We start from the raw sequence: 18,959 nt of genomic DNA, 5'->3' as shown, positions 1-18,959 counted from the left end.
GACCCGCCCGCAGTCTGGGCCTGGGTGGCTGCCTGTCCTGCTGGCGACCTGCCAGCGTGCCGGCCCCGTACTCGGGGCGAGTGCCACGAGCCGTGGAGCCCTCTGACCCGACGGCCCTGTAAGCAGGGTTGTGCCCGTCCCCCGCCCTCGGCAGGAGGAGCGGGTAGCGAGCGGGTGTCTGCGGCCCCCGGCCTTCGAGGGCAAACGCTCGGCAGTTGTGTCCCCTTCACCGAGAACCGCGGTAGCCTCTATAAACGCAGGGAACGGCCCTGAGCCAAGTACCTGCCCCAGAGTCCTCGAGACCCTCCCAGAGTTGCCCAGGACGCTCTTGTCCCACAGCAGCCGTGGTGACAGGGAGGGCCCTTTGCCCGCAGCCCCTTTCTCTTTCCCCGGTTTCAGCGTGCCGCTCCTCCTCTCGCTTGCCCTCGCCTCGTAGTTTCTTCCGCAGGCCACGGATGCCTCTTCCTTCTGTCTTCTCCGGGAGCTGGTGCCCGGAAGGAAGGCGCGGTCGGGCGCCAGCTCCTCTGCCTGGACGACGGGGAAGCCGGCCGCCTGAGGGACCTTCCCTCAGCGTGCTCTGGCCCCCGGCCCTCCTTCCTCCCTCCTGTCCCCTGCCCCGGCCTGAGCCGCCTCAGACCCCATTTTCTCACCTGGTGGTGCCCGGCGGCCTGGGGGCTTAAAGCATAGAGGGAGAGGGGACAGGGGTACGGCAGGGCAGGGGGAGATTTAGGGGGACAGGCAGCACTTGGTGGGCCTCAGCCGCCAGCCCCTTGCAACCAGCTGCTCCGCAGTGACGCGGCAGCTTCTCCCCAGCGATGAGGAACCCCCCTCGGGAAGTTCTGCTTCCCCAGCCCCCAGAACCTCTTGGGAAAGGGCCGCTGCTGCCGATTCACCTGCCTTCAGGGCAGACAGCGCCCAGCACTCTCGATAGTGCTTGGCTGGCGCCTTGTGTGGGGCGGCGGCCCTGTTAGCGGGGTGCGGGTCAGGGCGCCCCTGTAGCGGAGAGGAGGGGCCTCGTGGGCCTTTGGGACCGGGGCTGCCCTGTAAGTCGGGGCCTGGCCCGTGCCCTGCAGTCCCGGGCACTTTGCAGTCCCGGCAGCGGCTCGAGCCCCCTGTAAGCAGGGGCGCAGCCTCTGTGGCCGCCGCTTTGCATGCCCAGCTCCATTTGCCCAGAGTGCCCGACTCCGAGCCCAGCTCCAGCGCCGGCCGCGACTCCACGTGTGGCAGCACCGGAGCACCGATTGGGTAAGAAAAGCCGATCTGTGAGGTTTTTTCGGGGGGGCGGGGGTATAGGGGTGTGTGAGGGCGGCCGGTGTTCAGGTGGTGCTGTGGCCAGCTCTCACCCAGGACCGTCGTCGCTCTCGGACCTGATGGCATTCTCCTGCTCTTGCAGCAGTTGGTCGTGGAGAAGAAGGGAGAGACATCCACCGCGTGCAGAAGGACCTGCGAGGCAAGAGCGAGCGGGAGGAGTAGCGGCAGCGGTCCGGCAAAGAGGCGAGAGAAAGCCCTCCTGGGCAGGGGATCTCCCTGTCACCTGGGCTGTGTTCGCCTCCAGCGTCCCTGCCCATTTGCGGATGTTTTCTTTGCCTCGTGAGCAAGTACTCGGCTCTTGGTAGTTCTCCAGTTTTAGAACCTGCTCCCATTCCACCTGACGATGACCCAACTTCCTGAAGTTTTCTCAAAACTCCTTCCTGTACTTGGATGTGGCTGCACCAGCCGTGGGGAGCGGGAGGGCTCTGCAGCCACCCGCAGCGCCCTTTGAGGCTGCGTGGGATGCCGGGGGAAGAGCAGTCGGGAGCAGGGTTTTGGAGGTGGATTCCCCTGCTCTGAGTGCTTCTCTTTCCGCACCTGTACGGGGAAGGAAGCGGCTGGATCTCAGCCTCTGGAGGAGCACGTTCCTCTTCCCTGCCCCAAAAGGGCGTTTGTGCCCACCCTTTCCCCATCTGTTCAGTGCCGGGGGTGCTCAGTCAGATGCTTTCTCCAACTGGGTGTTCCCCATTTAGCTCCTTTTCTGCCCAACTCGGCTTTAACCGCTGCCAGCCACGTGGCGCTGCGCGTGGGATTTGAACCTTTGGCAGCCGCTGGAATGTTTGCGGCGTGTGTTGGTCCTGGCTGCTTGCAAGGGGACTCGGGGTGAAGCGCTAAGGCTTGGACAATAGGGCCAAGCCAGAGTTGACTTGTAGACGAGTCCTGTGTATTTTATAACTGTTAACCATTGTGCTAACAGGTATTTTACTAAGTGATAACCAACCACCTATTCCGATGTAAAAAGTGGAAGTATCGAAGCCTGAACAACAGGCCCTGAGCCGAAGCTGCTCACTCAGTATGTCATCGTTAGTGAAACAGGTGTGGAAGACGTAGCTCTCTTGAATGTACATTTATCTTTCTTTGTGTGGGGATAAAATAACCGGGTCGTGGAGACCGTAGTCTGGCCCTGTGGCCTGACGTGAGCCCTTGCACCTAGTCTGCCTGGGTAAGCAGAGGAGCTCCCTTAGCTTCTCCCCTGAGCCCTGGCCAGGCTCCGGGGGAATCTAATGTGAGATTGAAACCAGATATTTCCGCTCCAAACCAAGGTGCCAGCTCTTCTGGCTTGCCGATTTTGGGGTATAGAAGGGTGGACCCGCTCACAGCGACTTTGGAGGCCTCAGCTACGGGTGGACGCACCGCGTAGGGTTTCCCACTTGCCGGGAAAGGCTCTGCAAACCCTCGCTGTAACCGGGGCTGCCTGCGGGTCTGGGTGATGGCAACGGGTGCAGGTGCTGAGGGATCTTTTTTAATCGCTGTTCCCTCTCTCTCAGGCAGTCAGGATTTGATGCGTTACCCTGTATTTTCCTGTCTGTGTGAGTGCACTATTCCGTCTTTTCTTACTGTGTGTTTTCTATATTCTTCTGTTATTATTTAGCTATTTCTAATAAAATACGCCTGCTCCTTTCACTCCGGTGTCTGAGTTGAATTGATATCCCTAATCAGCAGAACAGGGGGAGATGAGGTGGCGCTTTCCAGAGCCGAGGTCGGTGTCGGTTTGGCTTTGGGCTGAGCTGTAGCCGCCGCGGCGCTAGTTCCTGGCAAGGGGACGGACGTGGGAGCTGTCGGGGCCAGAGCTGCCGTAAATATAATCAGACAGCTTGCTCGGGTTCTCCAGCTCCTAGCGTACGCTCCAGAAGAGCGGCTGAACGCGGGCAGAAATGTTCCGGGATTTATCTGGGTTTTTTTTTTAAAAAAAAATTATTTCTGCTATCACCAGGATTTGAAAAACTAAATTGGATAAATGTGAGTTTAGGAAAAATATCTAACGATACGTGTGCTTTTAATAGTTACTGTACTGGTCTCCCAGGGACCGAAGTTACGCTGTTTCGTCCTTAAAACAACTCTGCGCTCCCGTGTCGCGTTGTCACAGGCTTTCCTCCCCCTTCCACCCGTCCAAAGAGCCCTGAGGCTGCTCTGACCGACACTTCGGTCACCCCGCTGAGTTCTGGGTCACAAGGCGAGACTGCGCTGCCCTGCGCTGCGGCCGTGCCGGAGCTCCTCCCTCTCCGGGGGGGGTCATAAGATTTGGCAGCGTTGGTCCCGTCGGCCCGCGCACCGGAGCGGTCTCGCCCAGCGGCTGCTCCCGCTGGCCGGGGAAGGTTCCCCCGGCGGGGAGAGGCGACCTGCGGCGTGCGGCTGCGCCGGGCGGCCCCCGGAGTGCGCGTGCGCGGCGGCGGCCCCGCGACCGGAGGACCGGCGGCCCATAGAGCGTGAGCTCGGAGGAGTGACGGGCATCTCCGGCGTTTATTAACGGTGCCGGTCGCTATAGTTACCGGGGGGGGGGGGAGCGTGGGCCGGGCCGGAGGAGCCGCAGGGGCGGGCAGGGAGGCTGCAGGCAGCGACCCCTCCCTGTCCGGGGCCGGTGCTGGAGGAGGAGCCGGTGCGAGCCGAGGCAGGAGCGGGGCCGCGCGGCCGGGCGGCTGCGGGGAAAGGTACGGCGGGACCGGGGGCGGAGGCCGCTCCGCGTCGGGGCCGGGCGGCGGCGGCGCTGCCCGGAGCCGCGCGGGCCTGCGCTCGGCCGGGCTTCCGGGTGCGCGGGCGGCGCGGCGGGAGCCGTAGTCACGTGCAGGGGGCTTCCGGTCGGCCATGTTGGCTCCCCGGGGCACGCCGGGAGCTGCAGTTTCTGCGCTCTCGGTTCCCCGCAGCCGCGGCGCTGGCGGGCGCGCGCGGCACGGCACAGCCCTCGGTACCGGCGCGGCCCCGCGGCGCGGCCCGAGACGCGGTTTTGTGGCGGTTTCCCGCGGGCTGCCCGCGGCTCCCCGAGACGCGGTGTGCCCCCGGCCCGGGGGTGCGCATGCGCGGCGGCGGCGTCTCCCGGGAGTGCGCATGCGCGGCGGAGGTGAGTGTTGGGGCTGCGGCCGGGCCGGTCCGCGGCAATAAGGGTCCCTGCTGCCTCCGTGCCCCCTCCCGAGGCCGCGCTGGGGCCGCGCGTGTCCGTTCCTGCCCCGGGGATGCCGCCGGCTGCGCCCAGCTCGGGCTGGCGTGGGGTGTCTCTGCCCGGCCTGGCGCTCCTCACGGCTCGGGGACCAGAAGGGACGGGCGGAGCCGAGCCTTCCCGGCCGTGGGCAGCGGGGCGGGAGCCGCCGCGGCTGGAGCTGGAGGGGCCGGAGAAAGGGAAGGAAGGAGAACGTCAAGGGCATGTGGGCAGCAGCCGCCTCGCCCTGCAGGAGGAGAGCGCCTGCCTCTCCGGGTGAGCGAGGAGCCCTCTGCACAGTCCGCAGCGGGCCGGACCGCCAGCGTGCGCCCGGGGTCTGCGCGCGTCACCCCAGGCGCGGAACGGCCGCGGAGCGAGCGAGCGAGGCTGCGTGTGTCGGAAGCCACGTCTTGTAAGAGCCGAGAGACACCCGCGTATTCTTTTAGGGGGAGGTCAGCCAGGCGAGTGGAGTTTCAGAAGAAGAGGAGGGGCAGGAGGAAGGAAGGAGAAAGAAGCATCAGACCTGTCCAGTTCTCCCGGCAGTGCCGGGAGCGAGAGCCGCGGTGAGTCCCGGGCCCTCGGGGCCCTGTCACTCCCCTTGTATGTCCCAGTCCCTTCCTGCCCCTCTCTTTCCCATGCTGTGATTTTTTTTTTCTTCTCTATACGTTTTCTTTCTATTCTTCTGCCTTGCTCCCCCTTCCTCTCTCACTTTCTCTCTCTTGTCTTGCTGCTTCCTTTTCTTTTTCTGTCTGCACTTCTGACTGCTTGTTCTGTACCTTTTGCATCACTCCTCAGTCCATTTCTCTCTCGATCCTTCCGTTCTGCTCCTCACTTCTCAGTTTCTCTCTCTTTCCTCTGTCTTACTCCTGCACGTAGTGTGTGATTGAATGAGGTTCTGTGTCTAGCAGGCCTCATCTCGTAAGAGCTGTGAGACACCTACATCTTCTCATAAGTGGAGGACAGCCAGGCACCTGGAGCTGTAGAAGAGGAAGGGAGAAGGCAAACAGAAGGAAGAGTCTGACCTGTCAAATTCTCCTGGCAGCACGGAGAACTGCAGTAAGTCCCGAGCTCTTGGGCCCCTCTCATCCCTCTTGTGTGTCCTGGTCCCTCCCTGTCTTTCTCCTAGACTCCTCTCTTTCTGGTGCTGCTCAACTTTTTTTGCTCACCTGTATCTTCCGTCTTGCTTGGAGCATCTCCCTGTCCCCATCTTGTAGGTCTTCCCTTTCTCTGCCCTGTACCCTGCCGCTCTTGCTGCCTTTCTCCATCCCTCTCTGTCCAGCTCCCTGTTCCTATTGATGCCCCTTTCTTCTTCCTGCACCCGCTGCTATTCCCTGCGATCTCCATCTCTCTCTTTCCTGCTCCCTGTCCCCCGTTTTTCATTCCTACCTCCGTCCCTCATCGCCTGTCTGGCCTTTTTCCTCGGTGTCTTTCTCTCTGGCTGACTCCCTTCTGCTGTTTTTCATTTCCTCCCTATCCATCTTGTTGCCCATCGCTCTTTTGTCTTCTCTCTCTCCGTGTGTCGCTGTCTGTCTTCCAGTCACTGTTCTTTAATTCCTCCCTCTTCCCTGTAGCTTGCTGCTATTTTTTTTTCCCTGTTCTCCATCATGCTCTGTCGGGTGCCCTGTCCCTGTTTATCAATTCCTCCCTCTGCCCTGCGGTCTGTCTTTTTTCACCATTTAATTTTTGCCTCGCTCTCTCTCTGTCTGGCTCCTTGTGCCAGGTTTGCGAATTCCTTCCTCTGTGCCCCGTACCCCCTGTGATCTTTGCTGCTTTGTGGCCTGTTTCTGGCTGGCGCTCTGTTACTATTCAGTAATTCCTCTCTTGATGCCTTGTAGTCTGTTGCTTTTGTCTTTTCTCCATCTCTCTGTTCCCTCTGTTTTAGAATACCCCTCCTCTTCTTTCTGTATGCATCAGGAGTAGTTTTTGGCTCCAGGTCTCTTTTTTTCTGTCTCTGTCCCTGTTTCCTAATTCTTCCTTCTCTGCCCTGTCACATGTAGCTATGTGATTTGTTTTGTGTTCCTTCCCTGCCCCTTCCCTCCATGGTTTGCTGTCCTGACTCCCCATAGCTGTTGCTTTTTCCTCCCTCTGTGCCCTGTTCTCTGGAGCTTTTTTGTCTTTCTCCCATCTTGCTTGGTCTAGCTCCCTGCCCCCTGCCTTTTTTTTTTCCCCTCCATGTCTGTTGTGCCACCCATCCCAGCTTTTTTTTCTGCTGCCTTTGTTTTGTCTTCTCGTATCCTGCATCTTGGTCCTCACGTTTGGCAGCTTCCAGCTCTGCCCAGCAGCTTGTTGCTCCAGGAACCGACTGACTGTTCCCGGCTGGACTGAGGAGCGTGGCTCCGGGAACAAGCGCCAAGGTGTGCCAGGGGCAGGGGCAGCATTAGGGGCCCTGAGCCCCGGAGCAGACTCACTCCCTTCTGGGACTTGTTCTGTGTGTGACTGAATAAACACTTGCTGTCTGCCGGCTGCCTTTTGTGCTTCCTTTGCCCCAGGTGAGGGGCTGGGAGGGGTGATGATGCTCTGTGGGGGTGGGTGATGGCCTCCAGCTGTGGGCTGGGGCTGGAGGGGCCCCAGGTGTGGGCAGTGAGGCTGATGGCAGCGGCCCCTCCCTGTAAAGGGCTTGCTCCGGGTGGAGGGGCGGGTGCTGCTGTTAAGAGCAAGGCAGCCGTCGGAGGGGTCGGTGTCAACCAAGGGAGGAGCAGAGCAGTCGCTGAGCATTGCTGGGCCCTGGCTGCACCGAGGGAGAAGGTGAGTGGAGCCGTGCCATCAGCTGGCAGCTCCTGGGGAGGATGGCGGTGCCTGCAGGGTGGCAGTGTTGGAGGTGGTGGCAGGGGCTGCCCCGAGCCGGTGGTGAGGCTTCTGGGTGCATTGGTGGGGGTTCGGAGGGGTGAGCAACGGTGTTGCTGCAGGGTCAGAAAGCAGAGAAAACCGCCTCTCGCAACCCAGCGGGAGCTGTAGTCCTGGCGTGTGGGGTTTCTGGCCAGCCGCGTTGGTTCCCTGGGTCACGCTGGGATGCGGGGTCTTACAGCGCTGGGCGTGCAGGCGGCCGTGCCGCGTTGGCCAGCACGTGCCAGGAGCTGTAGGTTCTGCAGACTCGGCTGCCAGGCAGCTGCACCGCTCATGGGCGCCCGTAGCGCGGCGCAGTCCTCGCTACCGCCGCGGCCCCTGTGGCGCAGCACGAGGGATAGTTTTGTTGCCGCTTTCACGTGGATTCCCGGGGGCTTCCAGCTGCTCCCCACCAAGCGTCGTGCCCGTTCCTCGAGAGCGTGTGCGCAGTGACGTGCCGCTCGGCCGCCGCTCGCGCGGGGGGTGGCGCTCGCCTGCGCTAACCGCTGCCTGGCAAACGCCACACGGTGCTGTCGGTGGGCGACGCAGAGGTGCCCCCGTGCCCCACGCTGCCGCCCGCCAGCAACGTCAGTGCGATGCTCCGATGCCCGTGGGGGGGTGCGGCCACGCTCGTTGCCCCCTCCTGGTAAGGAAATGCTGCCGCCGCCCCACGTCACACTGCCGGCGGGCGCTCGGTGCGCAAAGGGCAGGACTGCAGCGCCGGCCCCGCACAGGTGTGCGGCACCGCCAGAGCCGCCTGCCTGCTGCCGCAGCGTGAGGCTTGCTGGGCGTGATTCCTGGTGGTGGGCGAGGGCCGAGGCCACCGGTGAGGCCAGCCAGCCCCTTTGGCAGGTGTGGGGGCCCCTCCTGCCCGCTGGCCACACGGCAGCGGTGGGGCAGGAAGCTTCACACCGCCTCCTGTGTCAGGCCTCCGCTCTGCTGGAGGTGATCCGGGCCGGGGGAGCCCCAGGGAGTTACCCGAGGGCTGGGACAAAGGCAGAGGGGAAGAAGATGTGTGTCCCCCGGGGGTTGGTGCCGAGTGCCTCCCCAGCTTGCCAGAGCTCCCCTTGAGCTGGTACTGGCCTCGCCCGCACCGTGTCCTGGCCCCAGGTCTCGCACCTCACCCTGAAGCCCGTCCCGTAGCCCCAGGTCACCCCCGAGCCCCGCGGGGATGGCGGCAAGCCGGCCCTTGGCGCCTCCGCAGGAGCCCCCGTGGAAGGAGGGCTCCGGCCAGGGGCGATCTACGGTAATAACGGCAGTCGCTTCACCTTCTCCCAGAGGCCTCACCGGGGCCGTGTTGGAGAATGGCTTGCAGAGAGCAAGGCCGTGGGTCTCTGCAGGAGCTGATTGCAGCCATCTGAGGTAAACAAAGGAAACAACCCAGGGTACAGTTATGCTTACAATGGACTGTTATGTTAACAAAGAGAGAAACTGAGGTACACCATGGCCTTGAGTGTGATGGTGAACAACCCTGGGCAAAAAAAGGCAGGCCAGAAGAGGGAAGATGTTGGGACATATCTGAAATGCCACAAGGGGCTGGGATATTATAATGTAGCCTTTTACATGTATCCAATAGATTTGTGAGTAGTATGCATGATTACAATATTGTAGAGTGCTTATGTAAGGGGTGATTTTTTTCAATAAAGCTGAAGCTTGCTCTATCATTCACGTTGAATCGGCTGCTTGCTTCCTCCACCTGCTGCAGGGCCTCGCTTGCCTGTTCCTTCCCTGGGGATGCTGTTGACTGGACCCACTTCAGAACTGTGTGGGGTTCTCTGCCTGCCCTTGTGCTCCTCGCAGCAGAGAGGTGAGAAGGGACAGGCCCCTGGGACGTTTTCTGGCTGTGGACAGGAGCTGCCACAGCTGAAGCTGGAGAGGCCTGAGAAAGGGAAAGAAGAAAATCAAGGGCATGTGGGCAGCAGCTGCCTTCCACTGCAGGAAGAGAGAGCCTGCCTCTCTGGGCGAGGCAGGAGCCCTCTGTACAGTCCGCAGGGCCGGACCACCAGCGTGCGATCAGGGTCCGTGCGCGTCACCCAGAGCGCGGTACCGCCGCGCAGCGTGCGAGCGAGGCCACACGTGCAGGAAGCTGCGTTTTGTAAGAGCCGAGAGACACCTGCGTGTTCTTTGAGGTGGAGGGCAGCTGAGCGACTGCAGCTCCAGAAAAGGAAGGGAGGAGAGAAGGAGAAAGAAGGGTCTGAATTGGCAAATTTTTCCTGGCAGCGCTGAGAGCGACAGCTGCGGTGAGTCGCGGACACTCGGGCCCTGTTGCCCCTCTTGGACGTTTTGGGCTGTCCCCTGGCCCCCTCTCTATCCCATGCTGCTATGATTTTTGTTGTTATTTTCTTCCCTGTACCTCTGCTCTCGTTCGTTCCTGCTCCCACTCCCTCTTGTGTCTTCTTCTAGCTCTCCCTTTTTCTTTCTTCGAGATGCTTGGTCCTGCTCTCTCTCCTTCCTTTGTTTCATCCTCCCTTTCTCTCCTGTAACCTAGCGCTGTTATTTTCCTTGTTCAGTTCTTGTTTCAGATCGGCTTTGGGGTCTCTTTTTACCCACAGCTTTCTCTGGCCTGTTCCCAGGCATTGTTATCCCCTGCGAGCCTGTCTGCCGCTCCATGTGCCTGCCTGCCCATTTCCCTCCCTCCTGGTAATCCCGCCTCTACGCTGTGCCCAAGCTCAGGCCGCCCCTGCTCCTGTATCTCGGCTTTCGGCACGCCCCCGGCGCTTTCGGCACGCCCCCGGCGCTTTCGGCACGCCCCCGGCGCTTTCGGCACGCCCCCGGCGCTTTCGGCACGCCCCCGGCGCTTTCGGCACGCCCCCGGCGCTTTCGGCACGCCCCCGGCGCTTTCGGCACGCCCCCGGCGCTTTCGGCACGCCCCCGGCGCTTTCGGCACGCCCCCGGCGCTTTCGGCACGCCCCCGGCGCTTTCGGCACGCCCCCGGCGCTTTCGGCACGCCCCCGGCGCTTTCGGCACGCCCCCGGCGCTTTCGGCACGCCCCCGGCGCTTTCGGCACGCCCCCGGCGCTTTCGGCACGCCCCCGGCGCTTTCGGCACGCCCCCGGCGCTTTCGGCACGCCCCCGGCGCTTTCGGCACGCCCCCGGCGCTTTCGGCACGCCCCCGGCGCTTTCGGCACGCCCCCGGCGCTTTCGGCACGCCCCCGACGCTTTCGGCACGCCCCCGACGCTTTCGGCACGCCCCCGACGCTTTCGGCACGCCCCCGACGCTTTCGGCACGCCCCCGACGCTTTCGGCACGCCCCCGACGCTTTCGGCACGCCCCCGACGCTTTCGGCACGCCCCCGACGCTTTCGGCACGCCCCCGACGCTTTCGGCACGCCCCCGACGCTTTCGGCACGCCCCCGACGCTTTCGGCACGCCCCCGACGCTTTCGGCACGCCCCCGACGCTTTCGGCACGCCCCCGACGCTTTCGGCACGCCCCCGACGCTTTCGGCACGCCCCCGACGCTTTCGGCACGCCCCCGACGCTTTCGGCACGCCCCCGACGCTTTCGGCACGCCCCCGACGCTTTCGGCACGCCCCCGACGCTTTCGGCGGGCGGGAACGGCGCGCGCCGACGTGAGGGGCGGAGCTTTCGCCTGAGGCGAAGGGCGGGAACGGCGCGCGCAGCAGTGAGGCGCCGCGCGGCCGCCTGAGGCGAAGGGCGGGAACGGCGCGCGCAGCAGTGAGGCGCCGCGCGGCCGCCTGAGAGGAGCGGGAGCGGCGCCCCCGGAAAAGGCTGCTCGGCGGTCGGCGCCGCCTCGGCGGGGACCTCATCGGCTCGGCTCGGCTCGGGGCGGGCGGGGGTGGACCCGAGTCGCCTGTGGGGGGGCGAGCGCCATTGTCTGAGGGGCTCAGGAGAGTCCTGGACCCGCCAGGCGCGGCAAGGTGCCTGGAGCAGACGAGTGCCCGGCGCAGTCGTCCCTGCAGAAGTGCTGGAGCACCGGCTCTGGTGAGAAAAGCCGATCTGTGAGGTTTTTTTCGGGGCGGAAGGGGGGGTTGGAGGGCGGCCGGGGTTCGGGTGGTGCTGTGGACACTTCTCGCCGGGGACCGGCGTCCTTCTCAGACCTGACGGCACACTACTGCCCTTTCAGCAGCTGGTGGCGAAGAAGGGAGAGATGTCCACTGCGTGTGGAAGGACCTGCGAGGCAAGAGCGAGCGGGAGGAGCAGCGGAGGAAGTCTGGGCAGCAAGAGGAAAGAGAAGGGCGCTCTGAACAAAGCGCCGCTGTGAGGGGCGGAGCGGTCGCCTGAGGGGGACCTGCCCGGGGAAGGGGCGAGCAGGAGTCGAACCTGCCTGGGGAAGTACCGAATCGACTTGGGAACGGGGGGGGGACGGGACGGGAGCCGCCTTGGGGAGGGGGTCGGTGTCGTCGCCTCGGCGGGGGGGGAGCAGTGTCGTCGCCTCGGCGGGGGGGGGGAGCAGTGTCGTCGCCTCGGCGGGGGGGGGAGGGGGGGGAGCAGTGTCGTCGCCTCGGCGGGGGGGGGAGGGGGGGGAGCAGTGTCGTCGTCTCGGCGGGGGGGGGAGGGGGGGGAGCAGTGTCGTCGCCTCGGCGGGGGGGGGAGGGGGGGGAGCAGTGTCGTCGCCTCGGCGGGGGGGGAGCAGTGTCGTCGCCTCGGCGGGGGGGGGGGAGCAGTGTCGTCGTCTCGGCGGGGGGGGGAGCAGTGTCGTCGCCTCGGCGGGGGGGGGGAGCAGTGTCGTCGCCTCGGCGGGGGGGGGGGGGGGCGGGGGGCGGGGAGTAGTGTCGTCGTCTCGGCGGGGGGGGGGGAGCAGTGTCGTCGCCTGGTGGGGGGGAGTGTCGTCCACGGCGGGGGATGGGGGAGCGGAGCTTCCTCAGGGCCGGTGAGAGGGGACTGGAGCTGCCTGAGGAGGGACGGCCATCGCCTCAGGGGCGGAGGAGGGTCCAAGCCTCCCTGAACGCGGCCAGGAGCCCGGAGGAGAAAAGCACCCGTCGTAGACATCCCTGCAGGAAGTGCTGGAGCACGGACTCGTGAGAAAAGCCAATCTGTGAGTTTTTTTCGCGGGGAGGGGGGATGGTGGTGGTGGTGGTGGTGGTGGGAGGGGGTTCGGGTGGTGCTGTGGCCAGCTCTCGCCGGGGACCAGCATCGCTCTCGGACCTGACGGCATCCTCCTGCCCTTGCAGCAGGCGGCGGAGCAGCGTGGAGGTCTCCGTCCTGTACCGCTGCAGGCCAAGAGCGGAGGAAGTCTGGGCAGCAAGAGGAGGCAGGAGAAGGGCGCTCTGGGCAAAGGGACCTCCCTGTCACCGGGGCTGTGGTCGCACCAGCGTGTCGCCAGGACCTTTGGTGCCCTGGCCGGCTTTGTGCCGGGTGACCCCCCTGTAAGCAGGGCTCGGGTCTTTGGGTTTTTGCCGGCCTTTTGCCGCGTCACCCCGTGGTCAGGCTGCCGGGCAGGTGGCAACCCTCTAAGGGGGGTGAGCGGCGCCGTCTCTGCGGCCGGGGCGGGAAGCGGAGCTCCTAAAGCGCGCCGTGGTGGGGAGCCGCAGCCAGGCCGGCCGGCCTGTAACTTGGGCGCACGGGGGGGGGCCTGGCAGCAGGGCCGGGGCCTCTGCTCTGTCCTCCGGGTGGGGGAGCTGGCGCCTGGCTGCGCCTTCCTTCCGAGCACCAGCTCCTCGAGAAGCAAGACAAGGCATCGTGAAGGAGCTGCGAGGCCAGAGCGAGGGAGAGGAGGAGCGGCGGGCTGAAGAGAGGGCTGGGGGGAGAGGAGGGAGCTCAGGGCAAAGGGGCCTCCCCACGGCACCGTTGCCGGCACCTTTGGTGTCCTGGCCGGCGCTGCGCCTGGTGACCTCCCTGTAAGCAGGGCTCGGGTCTCTGGCCTTTTGCCCCCTTGCCCCGACGGTTTGGCTGCCCGGAGAGAGCGGCACCGTCCCCGCACCGAGGGGCAAATGGGGCTCTCTGGCCCCCAAGCCCGCCCTGTAGGCAGGGGAGGGTTGTTTCCCCGGCCCTGGCGGCATTCTGCCTGCTGGCGGCCTGGCCAGCGTGACCCCCTGGAGTCGGGGCGCGTCGCGGCACTTGTCCCTTGGTCCCCCGCGAAGCCCCGTGGCACGTTGAGTCCCTCTGGGCTCCGTGCGTCCGGGGGGGGCAGGTCCGAGGCTCTGCTCTCTTGCTCGCGGGAGGGGACGGCTCCCCAGACATTGGCTGCACAGAGCTCGCTCTCTCTTCTGGGAAGTTTTCTTTCCCCCCGTCCGTGTCCGTGTGCCTGCCTGTGTCCGCGTCGGTGCGAGTGAGCGAGTGAAGGAGCTTCTTGTTTAGGCCCCCGTTGAAATCGCTGCAGCGTACTTAGCTTAAACTTCCCGGGAGGGAAAGAGGGGCTCTGTGCAGCAACAGGGGGTCGGTCCCCGCTGAGCCCGCGAGCGGAGGGCGAGTCCCGGCTGGCCCCTCCTTTCCAGGGACGGAGCCAAGCCGCGCGGTCGTAGCACGGCCGACGCGCGACCCGCCCGCAGTCTGGGCCTGGGTGGCTGCCTGTCCTGCTGGCGACCTGCCAGCGTGCCGGCCCCGTACTCGGGGCGAGTGCCACGAGCCGTGGAGCCCTCTGACCCGACGGCCCTGTAAGCAGGGTTGTGCCCGTCCCCCGCCCTCGGCAGGAGGAGCGGGTAGCGAGCGGGCGTCTGCGGCCCCCGGCCTTCGAGGGCAAACGCTCGGCAGTTGTGTCCCCTTCACCGAGAACCGCGGTAGCCTCTAGAAACGCAGGGAACGGCCCTGAGCCAAGTACCTGCCCCAGAGTCCTCGAGACCCTCCCAGAGTTGCCCAGGACGCTCTTGTCCCACAGCAGCCGTGGTGACAGGGAGGGCCCTTTGCCCGCAGCCCCTTTCTCTTTCCCCGGTTTCAGCGTGCCGCTCCTCCTCTCGCTTGCCCTCGCCTCGTAGTTTCTTCCGCAGGCCACGGATGCCTCTTCCTTCTGTCTTCTCCGGGAGCTGGTGCCCGGAAGGAAGGCGCGGTCGGGCGCCAGCTCCTCTGCCTGGACGACGGGGAAGCCGGCCGCCTGAGGGACCTTCCCTCAGCGTGCTCTGGCCCCCGGCCCTCCTTCCTCCCTCCTGCCCCCTGCCCCGGCCTGAGCCGCCTCAGACCCCATTTTCTCACCTGGTGGTGCCCGGCGGCCTGGGGGCTTAAAGCATAGAGGGAGAGGGGACAGGGGTACGGCAGGGCAGGGGGAGATTTAGGGGGACAGGCAGCACTTGGTGGGCCTCAGCCGCCAGCCCCTTGCAACCAGCTGCTCCGCAGTGACGCGGCAGCTTCTCCCCAGCGATGAGGAACCCCCCTCGGGAAGTTCTGCTTCCCCAGCCCCCAGAACCTCTTGGGAAAGGGCCGCTGCTGCCGATTCACCTGCCTTCAGGGCAGACAGCGCCCAGCACTCTCGATAGTGCTTGGCTGGCGCCTTGTGTGGGGCGGCGGCCCTGTTAGCGGGGTGCGGGTCAGGGCGCCCCTGTAGCGGAGAGGAGGGGCCTCGTGGGCCTTTGGGACCGGGGCTGCCCTGTAAGTCGGGGCCTGGCCCGTGCCCTGCAGTCCCGGGCACTTTGCAGTCCCGGCAGCGGCTCGAGCCCCCTGTAAGCAGGGGCGCAGCCTCTGTGGCCGCCGCTTTGCATGCCCAGCTCCATTTGCCCAGAGTGCCCGACTCCGAGCCCAGCTCCAGCGCCGGCCGCGACTCCACGTGTGGCAGCACCGGAGCACGGATTAGGTGAGAAAAGCCGATCTGTGAGGGTTTTTTTTTTTTGGGGGGGGGGGGGGGGTGGCTTATATAGGATTAGGGGTGTGGGAGGGCGGCTGGGGTTGGCGTGGTGCCGGCGTGGTGCCGTGGCCGGCTCTCGCCGGGGACCGTCGTCCCTCTCAGACCTGACGGCACCCTCCTGCACTTGCAGCACCTGGTGGTGGAGAAGGGAGAGACATCCACCGCATGCGGAAGGCCATGCGAGGCAAGAGTTAGCAGGAGGAGCAGCGAAGGAAGTCTGGGCAGCAAGCGGAAGAAAGAGAAGCGTGCTCTGGGCAAAGCGCCGCTGCGAGGGGTGGAGCGGCCGCCTGAGGGAAAGGGGAGCGCAAGTCGGCGCTGCGTCAGGAAGAACCGGATCGACTCGGGGCCGAGGGATTGGAGCCACCTTGGCGGGGGATCAAAGCTGCGGCAGGGTGGGGGGGCCAGTGCCGTCACCTAGGAGGGGCAGCAGAGCTGTGGCAGGGCGCGTGGGGGGGACTGGAGCTGCATGAGGAGGGACCGCCATCACCTCAGGGGCTGAGGAGGGTCCAGGCCCCGCCGGACGCTGCCAGGAGCCCATTGCAGACGAGTGCCCGTCACGGTCCCTGCACGAAGCACTGGAGCACCGACTGGGTGAGGAAAGCTGATCTGCGAGGTTTTTTCGCGGGGTGGGTGGTGGGAGGGCGGCCGGGGTTCGGGTGGTGCTGTGGCCAGCTCTCGCCGGGGACCAGCATCGCTCTCGGACCTGACGGCATCCTCCTGCCCTTGCAGCAGGCGGCGGAGCAGCGTGGAGGTCTCCGTCCTGTACCGCTGCAGGCCAAGAGCGGAGGAAGTCTGGGCAGCAAGAGGAGGCAGGAGAAGGGCGCTCTGGGCAAAGGGACCTCCCTGTCACCGGGGCTGTGGTCGCACCAGCGTGTCGCCAGGACCTTTGGTGCCCTGGCCGGCTTTGTGCCGGGTGACCCCCCTGTAAGCAGGGCTCGGGTCTTTGGGTTTTTGCCGGCCTTTTGCCGCGTCACCCCGTGGTCAGGCTGCCAGGCAGGTGGCAACCCTCTAAGGGGGGTGAGCGGCGCCGTCTCTGCGGCCGGGGCGGGAAGCGGAGCTCCTAAAGCGCGCCGTGGTGGGGAGCCGCAGCCAGGCCGGCCGGCCTGTAACTTGGGCGCACGGGGGGGGGCCTGGCAGCAGGGCCGGGGCCTCTGCTCTGTCCTCCGGGTGGGGGAGCTGGCGCCTGGCTGCGCCTTCCTTCCGAGCACCAGCTCCTCGAGAAGCAAGACAAGGCATCGTGAAGGAGCTGCGAGGCCAGAGCGAGGGAGAGGAGGAGCGGCGGGCTGAAGAGAGGGCTGGGGGGAGAGGAGGGAGCTCAGGGCAAAGGGGCCTCCCCACGGCACCGTTGCCGGCACCTTTGGTGTCCTGGCCGGCGCTGCGCCTGGTGACCTCCCTGTAAGCAGGGCTCGGGTCTCTGGCCTTTTGCCCCCTTGCCCCGACGGTTTGGCTGCCCGGAGAGAGCGGCACCGTCCCCGCACCGAGGGGCAAATGGGGCTCTCTGGCCCCCAAGCCCGCCCTGTAGGCAGGGGAGGGCTGTTTCCCCGGCCCTGGCGGCATTCTGCCTGCTGGCGGCCTGGCCAGCGTGACCCCCTGGAGTCGGGGCGCGTCGCGGCACTTGTCCCTTGGTCCCCCGCGAAGCCCCGTGGCACGTTGAGTCCCTCTGGGCTCCGTGCGTCCGGGGGGGGCAGGTCCGAGGCTCTGCTCTCTTGCTCGCGGGAGGGGACGGCTCCCCAGACATTGGCTGCACAGAGCTCGCTCTCTCTTCTGGGAAGTTTTCTTTCCCCCCGTCCGTGTCCGTGTGCCTGCCTGTGTCCGCGTCGGTGCGAGTGAGCGAGTGAAGGAGCTTCTTGTTTAGGCCCCCGTTGAAATCGCTGCAGCGTACTTAGCTTAAACTTCCCGGGAGGGAAAGAGGGGCTCTGTGCAGCAACAGGGGGTCGGTCCCCGCTGAGCCCGCGAGCGGAGGGCGAGTCCCGGCTGGCCCCTCCTTTCCAGGGACGGAGCCAAGCCGCGCGGTCGTAGCACGGCCGACGCGCGACCCGCCCGCAGTCTGGGCCTGGGTGGCTGCCTGTCCTGCTGGCGACCTGCCAGCGTGCCGGCCCCGTACTCGGGGCGAGTGCCACGAGCCGTGGAGCCCTCTGACCCGACGGCCCTGTAAGCAGGGTTGTGCCCGTCCCCCGCCCTCGGCAGGAGGAGCGGGTAGCGAGCGGGTGTCTGCGGCCCCCGGCCTTCGAGGGCAAACGCTCGGCAGTTGTGTCCCCTTCACCGAGAACCGCGGTAGCCTCTATAAACGCAGGGAACGGCCCTGAGCCAAGTACCTGCCCCAGAGTCCTCGAGACCCTCCCAGAGTTGCCCAGGACGCTCTTGTCCCACAGCAGCCGTGGTGACAGGGAGGGCCCTTTGCCCGCAGCCCCTTTCTCTTTCCCCGGTTTCAGCGTGCCGCTCCTCCTCTCGCTTGCCCTCGCCTCGTAGTTTCTTCCGCAGGCCACGGATGCCTCTTCCTTCTGTCTTCTCCGGGAGCTGGTGCCCGGAAGGAAGGCGCGGTCGGGCGCCAGCTCCTCTGCCTGGACGACGGGGAAGCCGGCCGCCTGAGGGACCTTCCCTCAGCGTGCTCTGGCCCCCGGCCCTCCTTCCTCCCTCCTGTCCCCTGCCCCGGCCTGAGCCGCCTCAGACCCCATTTTCTCACCTGGTGGTGCCCGGCGGCCTGGGGGCTTAAAGCATAGAGGGAGAGGGGACAGGGGTACGGCAGGGCAGGGGGAGATTTAGGGGGACAGGCAGCACTTGGTGGGCCTCAGCCGCCAGCCCCTTGCAACCAGCTGCTCCGCAGTGACGCGGCAGCTTCTCCCCAGCGATGAGGAACCCCCCTCGGGAAGTTCTGCTTCCCCAGCCCCCAGAACCTCTTGGGAAAGGGCCGCTGCTGCCGATTCACCTGCCTTCAGGGCAGACAGCGCCCAGCACTCTCGATAGTGCTTGGCTGGCGCCTTGTGTGGGGCGGCGGCCCTGTTAGCGGGGTGCGGGTCAGGGCGCCCCTGTAGCGGAGAGGAGGGGCCTCGTGGGCCTTTGGGACCGGGGCTGCCCTGTAAGTCGGGGCCTGGCCCGTGCCCTGCAGTCCCGGGCACTTTGCAGTCCCGGCAGCGGCTCGAGCCCCCTGTAAGCAGGGGCGCAGCCTCTGTGGCCGCCGCTTTGCATGCCCAGCTCCATTTGCCCAGAGTGCCCGACTCCGAGCCCAGCTCCAGCGCCGGCCGCGACTCCACGTGTGGCAGCACCGGAGCACCGATTGGGTAAGAAAAGCCGATCTGTGAGGTTTTTTCGGGGGGGCGGGGGTATAGGGGTGTGTGAGGGCGGCCGGTGTTCAGGTGGTGCTGTGGCCAGCTCTCACCCAGGACCGTCGTCGCTCTCGGACCTGATGGCATTCTCCTGCTCTTGCAGCAGTTGGTCGTGGAGAAGAAGGGAGAGACATCCACCGCGTGCAGAAGGACCTGCGAGGCAAGAGCGAGCGGGAGGAGTAGCGGCAGCGGTCCGGCAAAGAGGCGAGAGAAAGCCCTCCTGGGCAGGGGATCTCCCTGTCACCTGGGCTGTGTTCGCCTCCAGCGTCCCTGCCCATTTGGGGATGTTTTCTTTGCCTCGTGAGCAAGTACTCGGCTCTTGGTAGTTCTCCAGTTTTAGAACCTGCTCCCATTCCACCTGACGATGACCCAACTTCCTGAAGTTTTCTCAAAACTCCTTCCTGTACTTGGATGTGGCTGCACCAGCCGTGGGGAGCGGGAGGGCTCTGCAGCCACCCGCAGCGCCCTTTGAGGCTGCGTGGGATGCCGGGGGAAGAGCAGTCGGGAGCAGGGTTTTGGAGGTGGATTCCCCTGCTCTGAGTGCTTCTCTTTCCGCACCTGTACGGGGAAGGAAGCGGCTGGATCTCAGCCTCTGGAGGAGCACGTTCCTCTTCCCTGCCCCAAAAGGGCGTTTGTGCCCA

The sequence above is a fragment of the Athene noctua genome, chromosome 14 (genome assembly GCF_965140245.1).
Source record: "Athene noctua chromosome 14, bAthNoc1.hap1.1, whole genome shotgun sequence".
Lineage (NCBI taxonomy): Eukaryota > Metazoa > Chordata > Aves > Strigiformes > Strigidae > Athene > Athene noctua.
Note: the sequence above shows the minus strand (reverse complement) of the source record.